Consider the following 14711-nt stretch of genomic DNA (forward strand, 5'->3'; position numbering starts at 1 on the left):
AGTAATATGCTATAAAAAAAAATACTTATCATTATTAAAGCTTTCACCTATCACATTAAATATTTAAAAATAAATAGAAAATAATATGTAATTAAATGTAAAAAATTTTCAATTTTTTTTAAAATTCAAACTTGAATATGATGTCCCTTGAAAATATAAACTACATTTCAACATCTATATTGATTATATCATTTTATTTTATTTAAATTATGATTTTGAGTTTTATGTTATTTTTATATCTTTTCAATTCCAAATCAAATTTGAATATGATATTTTTGAAAATATAAATTATATTTAAATATATGTATTGATTATATTATTTTATTTAATTTCTATTATGATTTTAAATTTTGTGTTATTTTTATATACTTAGTTCTTATTACTCTCTAATATATTAAATAAAATATAATTTTTTATATAATATTATTTTTTTCAACTTTCTAAAAGAGTGTCACCATAAATTTTTAATATGTTGAATGTTCGTAAACTTCTATTATTATTATTATTATTTAATATGTTTTAAAAAATAATTTAATTTTTTTATCAAAACTTGTACATACAATAAATTACTAAAATTTTGATTTTTGAAAAAAAAAATATTTATTCTTTATAATTTTGATAGATAAAATAATATATGATTTTTTAAATATATTTTTCTATTCTCTTTATTAGCAAGTTTTACTCAACAATGATAAAGAATTTAATTTAACGACAAAACATTGTTATCCTCAATTGAGTTTTATCTCAAATGATAAAAAAAAAATGTATACGACATTTTTTTTATCCAAAACAATCTTATTACTCAGCTACCAAAGGAATTTTTAAATATCTTAAAAGGAACACAACATGTTGGATTATGGTATGCTAAAAACACATCGTTCAATCTAGTTGGATATTCTGATGCAGACTATGCAGATTGTAAGCTTGACATGAAGAGTACAAGCAGATCATGTCAGTTTCTAGGAGATCAACTGATTTCTTGTTTCAGTAAGAAGCAAACATCAGTTGTCACTTTAACTGCAGAAGCTGAATACTTAGCTACTGGAAGCTAATGTGCTCATTTGCAATGGATTCAACAACTGAAAAACTATGGAATTGATGCCAATGAGTTACCAAACTTCTAAAATAATATAAGTGCAATAGTCATCGCCTACAATCCAGTTTTGTACTATAAGACTAAGCATATTGACATTCGTCATCATTTCATTTGAGATCAGGTGTTGAAGGGCATTAGACTAGAATATGTCTCAACTGAACAACAAGTTGCTGATATCTTCATCAAACCACTCACAGAGAATAAGTTTTCTTACTTTAGAAATATTTTAAGACTTATTGATTTATCATGAATGCATGAATTTAGGGAGGATACCAAATCATGAAGCTCTATTGATAAGACAGTTGTCAATTAGTCTTTGGGTTTACCAACTGATAGTTAGCCTCACAACATAACTAATAGATAGTATTCTCAGCCTGAATGATCTTATCGATTTTGATAGACAAACTGATTTAAGAAAAACTGATGGAGCACAAATAAAATTCTATCTCAGTCAATCAATCAACCCTAATTTCAAAAATTCTCTAAAGAATATCAGAATACTCAGTGATTAAGAATCAAAGTCCAGCTGAAACAAAGGATAAAGTTTTTCGTATCAACAGTCACTGATTCTCAATAGAATATCAGGATTCATGCGCACTACCATAACATCAGAAAGGATGATGACATGACAACAACGATATCTGTATTTGGAAACATATATATATTTAAAAAGATTACCATTGTAGATTAAGTATATAAATAGATCAGTTCGACAAGCTCGAGAACTCTTTATGAATAAAAAGCTTTTTGCGAGTCAAACTGAAAAAGCTAGCACACGCTAATAAGTTATTATTTGATCATTTTGAGGATCAAATTCTTGCTTAGAATTTCTTTATGAACTCTATGTAATTGAGAGTAAGAAAACTTACTACTCAAATTGATCAAGATTGAAGTTTACTAAGAGATTTAGTTAGACAGTGTTAAGTCCTACTGAATTTGGTGATTTCAAATTGCTTGTAATTACCAAAAGTCTTTTACTGCAAACCTTTCGTGAGGAAGAAAGGGTGACATAGGAGTATTGAAGTCTCCGAACATCGAAAAACAACATCGTGTCAATATAATTTTCAGTTTACCTACCTTATCTTTTTGGCAACCCAACTAATTTTCTTGATAAGCTATTTTGTTCAAACAAGTCTCAGTCAGTCTATTTCCGCACAGTTCATACTATTTGATTTATTGAAAACTCAACTGACAAGAATTAAATTTCAGTGTTGCTAACCCAACCGAATTATTTGTTGAGATAAATTTATTCACCCCCTCTAAATTTATTTCTGATCCTAACAGTATTCAGCTCGTAAGCTCGTGAGCCTGTTCTAGAGGTCGAGTTTGTAGTCGAGCTCGAGCTCAGCTAGTTTCTTGGGCTAATTTGTTGGGCTTTGAGTATTGTCCCACATCGATTAACATAGTAAAATTGGAGTGATTGAAAACTATAATGGAGAATCACATCTCTTAAATGAATGTAAGATTTTTCGAGCTCGAAAACGAACGTGTTTAACGAGCTTGAGTCAAACTCATTAAACATGATAAACGAGCTATTAACGAACCGATCTCAAGCTATTGGATAGTTAAGTGATTTCAAAACGAGCCGAGCTCGAGGCTCATGATAAAATTTCGAATCGAGCTCGAGCCTATATTTGCCTTAAACAAACCGAGTTCGAGTCTGCTACTGTTTAGCTATGTTCTGCTCCCCTCGTTTAAATCCTATTTAGATTTATGTTTATAAGGTTGACCTTTGGTCTTATTTTTTAATAACTATTATCATCAGTAACTTAAAACAGTAAGAAGAGTTGGCATACTAGCAAATGTATACACAATTATTTTCAAACTTAAAACTATATTAAAAAATATGGAAAATTGAAATTTTAATATTGTATATTTGCTTTTTCACGATTTTGATCTACTACGTTATCTGATTTCAATCTTAATCCGCTATATTTGTTTTTTTGTTTTTTTTTCAATTGATGCTGACATAGTATCAATGTGGATGTGACACTCCCAATGACAAATGACTAAAACACAAAACCAAAATTACAATGAGACAAACAAAAACGAAAAAAATTACAATTTTCCCTTGAAAATGATTTAATTTGATCAAGAAGCGAGTCACATTAATTAAGGTCAACATATCCCAGGATTATTTTTTAGTTTCAAACTTGAAGAAAACGTGAGCTTGTGAAATTGATCCTCAGATTTGGTCCCCTTACGATTTTTAATTTTGAAGTAGTTGACGTTTAGTTTTAGTAAATTATTGAAGATTTAAAATTTAAAATCGTTCCGAAAATTTATTAAACGAGATTTTGGCAAATGAAATTGTGTTTTGTTGCTCATAACTCTTGGATAAGTTTGCAGTTTTAGTTCAGTCAAGTTTAACTAAAATTTTAAAGTTAAAAGTAGTCAAATATGCACTACTTATGTTCTTGTCATTACTTATGTTCTTGTCATTACATAAGGTCAAATGAAACATCTACTCGTTTTTAAAAGTGCGGAATAAATTTTTTTTTTTAAGTTTAAACTCATCCAAAATCATACGTAAACATAAACGAATAAAAATCTTAAAATCATCACGTATAAAAACATTCATCTCCTTTCAATTTCATAAATTATAATGCGGAAAACATGCGGTCCTCGGGTCGTGTCGCTACACCAGGCCTGCCTACTCAGAGTTCGGTACCTCCAGTCTCCTCATCATGAAACTCACCTGCATCACACACGCCTAGTGAGTCTAAGGACTCAACACACTTGTACCAGAAATAACAAGTACATATACATAGCACACAGCAGTGAAAAATATCATACTCAACATATATTTCATGAACTTAAAATCATAACGTAAACATGTTGTGTAAAATCATATCGTGTCAAAGCATGTCATCTCATATCATCATATTCGTAAACGTGTCGTGTAAAATCATGTCGTGTCAAATCATGTCATCTCATCTCATCATATACGTGTCAAGACAGCTCATCGTGTCATCATAAACTTAAATATTTTCTTTTAATTGAATTCAGTTCATTAGTTGTGACTTTCGTATCAACTCTATCGTATCAGCTCTATCGATGGATCCATCTATAAAACCGTGGTACCCGGCGACGGGGGACATCAGCGACAGCATTACCCGCCCACTGAGCCCGGGCATCAGCTCATTATATCTCATGTCATCGTATACATATACATCGTCAGTCACAACCAATTTCCATCCTTCAAAAAATATCATCATCTTCATCACTTAATAAAACATGCATATGCGTAACATTTTTCTTAAAACCAAGCATGCACCGTATTTATCATAATTGCGTAAAAATCGTAAACATGATGCTTGAACATTTAAAATATCATGAATTTGTGCTCAGGGCGCTGCCAAGACCAAAACCTCACCCCGAGTGCAAAATGACCATTTTGCCTCTGGAAACCCAAAAATTTCCGTTTTACCCATGGACCTTTAAAATTGACCTGAAGCTTACCAAACACCTTAAAATATTTCCAAAACATATTTATAAGCGCTCCTAGACGTAAACTCGAGCCCATATTACAATTTAACCGATTCGTTTTAAAACTTAGACCGAGGTCCCGATTTTAACCCGAATCAACTCGAAATTTAACCGAATTTTTTCCAATTTTTTTATAATATCTTACCAACACTTAAAGCTCCTAAAATCATGCAACCAAGCCCCTAAACCCACGGTTAACTTTCCAGAACATGCTAAAATTCTCGGCCAACACCTAATCCATATTCCTGGCAACACATGGCCCCCAATCTCCTCCCCTTTCGGTCCCCTCTAATCTCACCACCTGTTCACCCTTTAAATCTCTTCCTTATGTCCGTAAGAGACCTCCTAACTAATCCAATCCAAAGAGAAATGCCGCTGTACGAGATCGTACGTAAATTCCTGTCGGCTAACGCAATTTCTCTCTATCAAACTACATCTCCAAGATCCGAACTCCTCCCTCATCCCGGTGCCTATGGTCCACTCCTAACATCATACCAGTCATGACAAAGGCTGAGACATGGTTGGGTTTGAGCCCATGCACAGCCGCAACCCTTGCCCGACAGAACTCGAACCACCCAAGCCCCAAACTCTCGGTTCTTCACTCGTATACGTCCAGCACATTTTCTAAACCTCATGACAGCAACTTGACACCACCAACAGCCTCTAGACACTAAAGAATCGCAGCCCCTAGCACCAAATTCAGAAAAAAAAAACGTGATTATCATGCATGCTAATAGACAAGTTTCATGAAACTTAACCGAAAACGTAGTTACGGAATAGATCGAGTGATGAACATGCATAAAAATGAATTTTCAATGTATATAGGACGTGAATGATGAGAAATAAGAGATACAAGCGTGCCTGGGGATGATTTGGTGAACAAAGCAAGAAGAGGGAGATCCGGAAGAAGATTTTCTTTAGCAACCCAAGAGAGAACCGACGCCTTCAATTGTTGAGCTCTGAAACCATGGGAAATCTGAAGGGAATGGGACGTATATCGGCTGTGGGTTGGGGGTTACGGGAGGTTAAGGGTTTAATATATAATAATTAGATAGTTAATCAAATAATTAATGGGTCCTAATATGATAATTAAGGGTTTGAAAAGGGTTTTAAGCCCAACAAGCTTAAAAGTAGGCGTATTAAAGTCAAACGCTCTCCCGAAAAATATTTCGTGTTGGAAAGGTTTTGAAAATATTAGCCGAACCAATAAAAAATCTCCCGATTCGATAAAATTCGCGTACCGTTAAAAATAAAGTTCTGCGGGTAAGAATACCCGGTAAAATCCCATTATTTGAAAAATCCACTTAAAACACCATATATTAATTTATAAAAATTAATCATGTATTAAAATAATTTTCCTGAAAATTCTCCGGTCTCCGATCCTCGTTCGAGCGTGAAATGCACCTAGAAATCCTAATGAATGAACTTTAATGAAATGAATCCTATCATGCAATAATTATGCATAAAATGCATAAAATAATTAAACACAAATTAATAAAATAAACATGCATTTAATACTTTAAAACAAATTAATAAAATACCAAAGAAATTTAATAACTTGCATGCATGTGGTTCTCGTGGACCTTCAGATTTTCGGGCATTACAAAATTTTATAAATTTGTAATAATATACAAAATTGGAGGGCTGATGATTCCTGCCCGAATCCTTTGACTCTAAAATTAATCCCAAAAGGTTTGAAGAGTTTGTGGATGTCTTTGATTTAAATATTAATTTCAGAAAAAAAAATTAGTTTTAGTCATATATGTTGGTAAATTTGCGATTTTGATATTTTAAATAGTTAGTTCCGGTTTTAATCTATTTGTATTTATTTGTTTTGCGATTTTATTTCTTTTTTCTACAAGAGTGTTGCTAACATAACATTGATCATAATTACTGATATGGTCACATGATGCAACCCGGTTAAAACTGACGAGTCGGGTCGTGTACTCTGCCGGGTTAGCTATCAAAATATGAAAAGAAATATGAGTTGGACGCTTGGATTGAATCTCGTGACTCCTTGATCCGATTGGAGAGATCTGCGAACAGAAAAGTAACCACGTGAATGGGCGCCGGAGGGTGTGTCCGGCGTTACCACTCCGAAGCTTAAGTCAGCAGGGTACTCAAGCAATAAAACCAATGTAGCCAAGTGATGGTTGTGTGATTGGCGTGGATAATAAATGAGAGTAGTAAATGTGAGAAGTAATGACTGAACAGATAGTAAATGCAAGTAAAGAACGTGATATTTATAGTAGAGAATGCAATTATGACCTCGTTTCTCGTGTTTGAGCATTAATTATAGTAGGGTGGCTGATTATACCCTACTGTTCTGACATGTCAAATCTTATACTAATCACATCCAGCCCACCTAATTTTATCAACCATTAATGTTATTGTCAGAGATAAGTTGGCTGTGTATGCTCTACCAAGTCGGCGCCAATAAATGCTTCACTCATTTCGAGATGATCAGATAGGATGCTTCTCGGGGAATCGCACAAGAACCCGGGCATTACACTTCTCGGGAAGCCATGTCCCAGGTGATCGAATGGCCCGGCCTATTGACTAATTGATCACCTCTTGATTTTTCTAAGTCGTCCTTCTCTTGTTCCGGGAGATTATATGACCCGGGACGTTAATCTATCTCGTCAGGCTAGAAGCCCGAGAATATCCTATCCTGAACCGGGCACCATCCATAGGCATATTCCATGGCCCGGGGTCCTAGGGCCCACCCATCACCCGGGACATTCCGGGGCATCACCACTCCCTCCTTAATTAGTCGGGCTAGAGTCCACTCGCTGTCCTGATTGGTCTCGTGTGCTTGATCAGTAAAATCGCCTCACCACTTGGTATTTTTCGGGATGGTTGTAGCATATTGACACGTGGATATTGCTGACGTAGGCCGTAAGATTTGTCAGAGGCTCCTCGTTTCCCAAGAAGATAAATAATTATGACCCATCGATTCCTGGACTTGTCTTTTCAAATATCTTTGCGCAATTTCCTATGTAAATCTGAGCCGTTTGACTCATTATAGATCGATGGTGTGGATTGGCTTCCTTCTCCTATATATATAGTAACCCACCCATTGTTCAACGACACCAGCAAACTATTATTCAAGGAAGATAATGGCAGGTGCAAGTGGCTCAAAGTCCCCGGATTTGGCTGTAGCTTTCCAGGAGTCTACCTTGGAAGCTCGAAAGGCTGCTATAGAAGATGAAGTTTTCCATAAAATTATCCACTACTGGGAAGAGTTTCAGGGATTGAAGTCTCTTTACGAGATTGGGGAAGCTAATGCTTCCAGACTGGTGGTAAAGCTGAGTAAGTACCGGGAACGCCTGCATGTTTTCGAGACAACGGATCTCTTCGAAGACGATTATGTCTATGAGCTGATGCTCTACAAAGAGAGGAAGATCCTGACGAGCATTACCGACTCTGATAGTTTCCTCAAGACGTCTTCTGGGGAAATAAGAAGTTGGATGACCTTGTGGATGACTTTTGTAGAGGAGGAATATTATGATGTAATCAACAAGAATTTCTTCAGAAAAATAAAAACTACTTTTGTTTTATATTTCTGTTATTTTCCCAGCGCCTTTGATTTTCATCAGTTGATGCACATAACGAGTTGAATAAACGATAATTACCTATCCTTAGTCTGAGATAAATAACGGATAATCGACAAATCGAAATGTCGAGATCTCGCATATCCCGGTCTTAGAATAAGATGCTGGGCCCCTGTGCCATCCGGGCTAATAATATGGTACCGGGACCCTATATTGCCAGGCTTAGGATAGTGTGCCGAGCTCTCTCATCACCCGGGCTCACACGTTTCGCCTGTTGGCATTCTCGAGTAGTTCACGAGGCGTCATTATGACGTACGTTTTAACATTTATACCGTCGAAAACTGTTTCATATTCCTAGAACCTGACAGGTCTGATGCATTGATATTCGTGCACGTCTTTTCACCTGCTCAGCTCTGTTTCCCAAAACTCATCTTGATCGTTCATGTGCATAGATCAACGGCTGTGATTAGCCTTCTCCTCCTGAATAGATAAGAAGACGTTTCGGCTGGTTTGAGACTTCTCAACTCTTTTAGTATTAAATGCCACTTGTCTTTAAATAAGATGGTGGAAACGAGAGGTGATCATCAGTCCAAAATGTCGAGTTCAAGTGGTTACAGTACTTGCAGCAGTTCGATCTCTTCCAATGGTGCACATAGCCAGATACCAGTCGAGCTACGTCCTTACGTGGAGAATTTGAAGAGGACTGTCGAAGAGTATATCGGGGTGAAGGTTATGTCTACCTGGCATAAGATCCACGATATTAATCACACACACCAACATGGCTTGGCTCTTACTCGTGCACAAAGGGCAGTGGCGAGGAAGTATAGGCGGGAGCTCGACGTAACTCGAACTGCGGATTTAGCCACCGATCGAAATCTGTTGCACGCAATGCTGTGGAAGGAATGGCATCATCTGAACAAGATCTCGACCGCTGAGTCCTTCACTAATCTTCACCTTCCGGAACTAACTGCTTGGATAACCGATTGGCAAGATTATGTAGCTTCGAGAATAGCTGTAATACGACACCGACCATTTCCTTAATAAAACTTTAATTATCGCCTCTCGTGTTTCTTTATATTATCTGCAAATGGGTCGATGCAAACTGGACAATATATAACCAATAACTGAAATTGAGATGCTAAGGACTCAATGTCTTCTAAGCTTAACATAAAATGCCAGGGTCTATTGCCTCTCGGACTTATAGATAAGACGCCGGGCTTTCTCACCACCCGGACCATAAAATAAGATATCGGGGCCTCAAATCTCCCAGATTATAAGATAAGATACCGGGGCCTAAAATCTCCCGGGTTTACAGTATTTTGTTGTTTGGTTTCCCCGGGTATTTAATGCGGTGTCATCGTAATGATGTGTCCCTTCTGACAAGCTGTCAGAACCCGTACATATTCCGAGCAGATGCATGGTAACGATGCCTCGATTTACGCGCCTGTATTTTCAAATATCCCGCCTAATTATGCTGCCCAATTTTCGAGGCTGATCTGGTCCGTTCGATTTGTTTTAGATTAACGGTGTAGCTCATCTCTCTCCCCTATATATAGTAGACGACCAAATTTCCAAAAATCACTTGCAAATTCTAACTCGTAGCGAAGCTCTGCCAAATTCCTACCTCAAGCTTTTCCGTCGCGTGAATTTTACTCTGGCAGCCTTCCAGCCACCAGTTACTGCTTTTGCTTCTTTCTCCAGTAAGTTTTTCTCCTCCCTTACCATATTTTCCCTTTACATCATGTCAAACTCCACCTCCTCCACCTCTGGTAAAAATGTCAGGGCTCGATCGGAGGATAACTCGTCGACCCCTTCTGAAACCTCTGTTCGCATCCCCATAGGTATTCCTATTATTTCCTCCCGACCTATTTCCAAAAAACCTACTAAAGCTTCTTCTTCCCGGCCTTCCCTCATCCAGGGCAAGGGGAAAGATCAAGTAGTAGGGCCCTTGTGGTTTTCTACCGTATCGTCCACCCTTCGCCCGGGTAGTATAGAGGAAATCAGGTCCTTAGGTTCCATCCCATCTAATTACGAGCTTAAGATTCCCGGGCCAAACGACCACCCCGACAACCCTCCTCCCGGCTTTCACACCTTTTTTGTGGAACAACTTAAAGTGGTCTTCGCTTCCCGGTTCATCATTTCTTTGAAGGAGTGGCCCGTTTTTTCGACCTTCCCCTTAACCATCTCCACCATAATGCCTTTCGTATTATGGCTGCCACTTATGTTTTGTTTCGTATGAAACTTATTCCTATTAATTCTTCCATTTTTCATTATTTTTACTCTTGCCGGTTTAATGAGGGGGTCTTTTCTTTCATGACCCGGATGCATTACCGGTTTTTAACCGACATCCCTTCCTACTTGAAAGGGTGGAAAACAAAATTTTTCTTTTTGCAATTCCCGATTGTCCCAACCTGTGCCCTGGGTTTTTTGTCTTCCATGCCCGCACAGCCCGAGCTTCCCCGAGATTTCAAACTTCTTCCCCCCTTCACCCACGCCTGGGATGCTTTGGCAAAGCAATCTTATTTGTCCTCAGTGCTGATTGGGGGGGGGGGGGGGGGGGGGGCAATCTGGTTCACTTCGGGATCGGATCCCGGCCTGAAGACCCAGTGGACCGGGTCATAGATTAATTTGATCAATCCGGATCGCAGGCTGGTAAATGACTTCCCCTTGATCCTTTTACCTCTCGTATATTAATTCTCCTGACTTGCTGATCTTTGTTGCAGCCAAAGAAGAAATGATAAAGGCGAGTATGCTCGAGGCTGCTGCCAAGAGAAAGGCCGAGCATAAAAAGGCCCAGGCGGAAAAGAGGGCCTGGGAGGCTCAAGAGAAAGAAGAGCGCCTAGCTCGGGCGGCGGCTGAGGCTCAAGAACTCGAGGATTGCCAGATCGAGGAGGGAAATAAGGCCCGGGAGGAAATTGCCCCTCCCGGGGAAGAGACCATCTCCTCTGAATCACCGTAAGAGGAAAGCTACGGTGGAGCCGGTCGTTGAGGCAGCAGTAATTGAGGATGAGGGTGAGGAGATGGTCCGATCTCCTCCTCTGACCGGCTCCTCTGCTGGCCCGTCAGGGGGGAGGCCCTGGATCTTCCCTAACATCTTCGGGGACGACGTCAGCTCGGACCTAGTGAAGATGATTCGGAGCCTTTTGCGCCCTGACGAAGTGGCGCATCTTCAGGGAGTCCATCCCAATATGCTCCTTTGCGAAGGAGTATCTCGGACCTTCTCTGTAAGCTTATTAATTTTCTTCTGTCTTCTACTTGGTATGCACTTTTCTGACCTTTTCTTTGCTTTCAGGGTTTGCAGATGCTTATGCATTCCTACGAGCGAGTAGCTCAAGCAGCTAAGGGGGCCAATGCTCAGGCCACTTCTGCCCGGGAGATGCATGCTAAGCTCCAAGAGGAGGTGGGTCGCTTAAATGAGCTCCATGAGCATGTATTGGCCCGAGAGAGGGCTGTCTGGGAGCAGCAGATGGATATGGTCCGGGCAGAACTTGCTGATGCCCGGACAGAAACTGCGGCCGCGAAGGCAGAAGCGGAGTCTTTCCGAATCCAGGCTGAGGATTTCCAAACTGCACTCCGACTCATAAAGGCTGCCCGGGAGGAGCAGATGACAAATTTCTTGAAGTCCCGGGAGTTCAAGAAGATGGTGGCTGACAAAGCTTTTCCATATTTCGAACAGAGCTTTAACAAATGTCTGGAGCAGTTTGAGGAAGCAGGTCTGGTTTCAGCTGATCGGGAGGATTTTCTGGACTTGGTGAAAGCCGCGGCATCTCTTCCAGACGAAGAAGAAGAGCAACAAGACCCCCCTACAAATTAGGCTCCTCTCAATTGTTTCTCTTTTTTTTTTTTTTTTTTGTCACCCTGTAAATATTTTTTCTTTAATGAGCTTTCCTTTCCTTACATTTCAAAATGTTCCTACGATGGTGAAGTGTATTGAACTATGATTGAATCCCACCAAGGTAGATAGAATTAATCAACAACATAACTTTGGGATCCAATATGAAATTAATCCTGATAAACTCTCCAGAGTATAAATCGCCGGATTAGTTCCCTGGGCCTGATAGATAACCAGGGTGCGGGTCCCTGGGCCAAGGTACAGGTCCCTGGGCTTAGTAGATAACCAGGGTGCGGGTCCCTTGGCCAGGCTACGGGTCCCTGGACTTAGTAGATAACCAGGGTGCGGGTACCTGGGCCAGGGTACGGATCCCTGGACTTAGTACATAACCCGGGTGCGGATCCCTGGGCCAGGGTACGGGTCCCTGGACTTAGTAGATAACCAGGGTGCGGGTCCCTGGACTTAGTAGATAACCAAGGTGCGGGTCCTTGGGCCAGGGTGCGGGTCTCTGGACTTAGTAGATAACCAAGGGTGCGGATCCCTGGGCCAAGGTACGGATCCCTGGACTTAGTAGATAACCAGGGTGCGGGTCCCTGGACTTAGTAGACAACCAGGGTGCTGGTCCTTGGGCCAGGGTGCGGGTCCCTGAACTTAGTAGATAACCAGGGTGCGGGTCCCTGGGCCAGGGTACGGGTCCCTGGACTTAGTAGATAACCAGGGTACGGGTCCCTGGGCTAGGGTACGGGTCCCTGGACTTAATAGACATCTCTTCTGCACACTCTGTAATTACTACATAATTTCTTTAATTGATGAAGAAACAATAAGTACATATGCTTTTAAGCATAATATCTCTTTAAATGAAAAGTATTACATGGCCTTTTGAGAGGGTGTCCCTGGGAATCTTCAAGATAGTAAGCTGCACCCGAACTGACTTTTCGAGTTATTTTGAAGGCTCCTACCCACTTGGCTTCTAACTTTCCCACATCTCCTACCGGCTTGACTTTTTTCATAACTAAGTCCGCAACCTGAAAATTTCGTGACCGAACATGCTTGTTGTAAGATTTCATCACCCGGCTACGATAAGCTTCCATCCGAATGGCTGCTTGATCTCTTTTTTCTTCCACTAAATCAAGTTCGAGGGCTCGAGACTGATCATTGTTACTTGGATAATATTCTATCCGAGTAGAAGATTGCCCGATCTCCACGGGTAGGACTGCTTCTGAACCATAAACAAGGCTGTAGGGTGTTTCCCGAGTAGATGATCGAGGTGTAGTCCGGTACGCCCATAATACACTTGGTAGTTCATCCACCCAATCTTTACATTTTCCGTGGAGCCGAGCTTTAAGTGCTTGCACAATGATTCTGTTAGTTACTTCAGTTTGGCCATTAGCATGAGGGTAAGCTACTGAGGTGAAGGACTGGATTATCCTCATTTCTTGACACCAGGAAGTGATCTTTTTTCCCTGGAATTGCCTTCCATTATCTGAAATTAACTTCCTCGGGATGCCATATCTGCAAACAATATTTTTCCATAGAAATTTCATGACTTCATCCTCAGTAATCTTGGCTAATGGCTCGGGTTCTACCCACTTGGAGAAATAATCAACTGCCACAAGAAGAAACTTTTTCTGTGCCCGGGCCACTGGAAAAGGGCCCACAATGTCCAAACCCCATTGGTCAAAGGGGCAGGATGCGGAGATAGGTCGCATGCTTGTAACCGGGCGATGGTGAAAATTGGAATGGTGCTGACAACCCTGACATTTTTGAACAAATCGGGCAGCATCCTGATTCATCCGAGGCCACCGGAATCCGGACAATATAGTTTTTCGAGACAGAGCCGTTCCACCGAGGTGTTCACCACAGCATCCCTCGTGTATTTCTCGGAGGACGTACTCTGTCTCGTCTTCAGATAAGCACTTGAGCAATGGCCCTTGATAGGATCGACTGTATAAAACATTATTCAAAAAGACGAACCTGGGCGCTTGTCTTTTAATTTTCACAGCTTGGGTCCAATCCTCTTGGAGCTTTTCACTTAATATGTACTCAACGATATGAGTCATCCATGAGCTTTTCTGGGCCGGAGGTATTTCTTCATGAATAGAGAGCGCCAATCGGGTAAAGCAGAGAACCTCCCGGGTAGTTATATCTGTCATGGAAGCAGACAATTTGGCTAAGGTGTCAGTTTCTGCATTTTTCTCTCGAGGAATTTGTTCGATACTCCAGTCGGTCAAAGATGCTGCCCGGGCAGTGATGAGCCTTAAATATTTGAGCATCTTTTCATCTTTGGCCTCGTATGCCCCTTTGATCTGCTGCGTAACCAACTGGGAGTCGGAATAAATAATGACCCGAGAAGCACCGACTTCCTGGGCAGCCTGTAACCCTGCCAGGACAGCTTCATACTCTGCCTCGTTATTTGTGACCCTGGAATCAATCCTCAAAGCTAGCTTGATTTTCTCTTCTGATGGGGCAATTAAGACCACCCCCACTCCACACCCTGATAAATTTGACGCGCCATAAACGAACACCCTCCACACCTCTTCTTCGACCGGCTGGATCATTTCTGTTAAGAAATCCGTTAATGCTTGAGCTTTTATGGCAGCTCGGGGTTTGTATTCAATATCATACTCACCGAGCTCCACAGTCCACTTGATCAATCTTCCAGATATCTCAGCATGAGTCATGATCCTCCCGAGTGCAGAGTTGGTGAGGACCACAATGGGATGTGAGAGAAAGTAAGGCC

Source organism: Primulina tabacum, chromosome 17, assembly GCF_025594145.1.
Source record: "Primulina tabacum isolate GXHZ01 chromosome 17, ASM2559414v2, whole genome shotgun sequence".
Lineage (NCBI taxonomy): Eukaryota > Viridiplantae > Streptophyta > Magnoliopsida > Lamiales > Gesneriaceae > Primulina > Primulina tabacum.